The sequence below is a fragment of the Labeo rohita genome, unplaced genomic scaffold (genome assembly GCF_022985175.1).
Source record: "Labeo rohita strain BAU-BD-2019 unplaced genomic scaffold, IGBB_LRoh.1.0 scaffold_733, whole genome shotgun sequence".
NCBI lineage: Eukaryota > Metazoa > Chordata > Actinopteri > Cypriniformes > Cyprinidae > Labeo > Labeo rohita.
In genome coordinates this window covers 33,887-35,232 of record NW_026129671.1, presented here as the reverse complement: position 1 = coordinate 35,232, position 1,346 = coordinate 33,887, and positions in this window count along the sequence as shown.

Genomic DNA, 1,346 nt, shown 5'->3' with positions numbered 1-1,346 from the left:
GTGTACTGTCTATGTGTGTGAATAACTGACTCCAGAACAGATGGACATCATCAGACAATGTGACGCAAGAAGTGCTGATATATGCTCTCGGTGGGCCACATCGATCCTAAAACCAGATCTCGGTTGTCACCTAATAATCACCGGAGATATAGTTTGAACTATATGTCCATGAGTGGAGTTTATGTTTCATCCAACCAGAAGCCATTTTTTTCTAAGTAGTGACGTAGTTAGTGACTGTTAGAGTATAATTGCTGTTGTACTGAGAGTGTACACAGAGCGGCCTATGAACTCCATCGAGAGTGTTGAAGCTGACTTCTGCTTATGGAACTGCAAACTATTTTCTTAAGTAAATTTTTCTTCAATTAATTGCATCTCTGACTCCAGGTTTTTGTTCATCATATCTGGTCCTTGGGTTTTAACTTTAAATTCCCCTAAAATAGGAATAAACTTCAAACTGATATTTCCTCCATTCTCTAAACCACACGTAGGGTCACAGGATGCTGAAGTCTCAGGCTGAAGGCTGGGAAACACTCTGGTCATGGCCAGTCCATCTCAAGACTAACAGACACACATTCACACTCATATAGACAATTTAGTGTCTCTAATTCACCTGTGCTGTATATCAGAGTGTGGGAGAAACCAAACTGACACATGGAGAACAAGCAAACCCCACACAAAAAGGCCTCCAGACTCAAAAAGAGTTTCTTAATGTGTCAGTCAAATTTGTGGCAAACTAATGAAAGCTGCCTTTTAAAGACACTGGATAAACAAAACAGTTAAATGAAAATAAATTTTAGAGGTTCATTATGCCTCTTTAATAAAGAGACAAGACTGAGCAACTACTGTTTTAAATACTACTGAAAACTAATAATTTTGTTACTAATAATGTCAAATGACATCTTAACAATGTGCATTTTGTTTACGATGCACTTTTTTATATTAAACAATTTTATTTTGACTTCTGTTGTCTGAGAGAAGAGTTTTAGTACAATTCTAAACATTATATTTCAAAACATATACATTTGCTGGACTGAAGCAACTTACCTGATTATCTGAATATTTTTTATTTGTTCATTTCTCAACCCTTGTATTGTGTATTGTTTTAAAATAGAGCTTTGATCATAAAACTAAGCGAATAAATATCACTTAAGACACTGGGAGACACAGAGTGACAACTGATATTTACATCTCAGAATCGTATTCATATAAACATCAGCATCTGAACCAAACCAGTATTTGAGCTTCAAACTCATTTCACACTATGATCTATAAAAACCTGGCATATTAAATAAGAAACCAATTATGTATATAAAATATAATAAATGATCAGTTTTGGACTAAATATA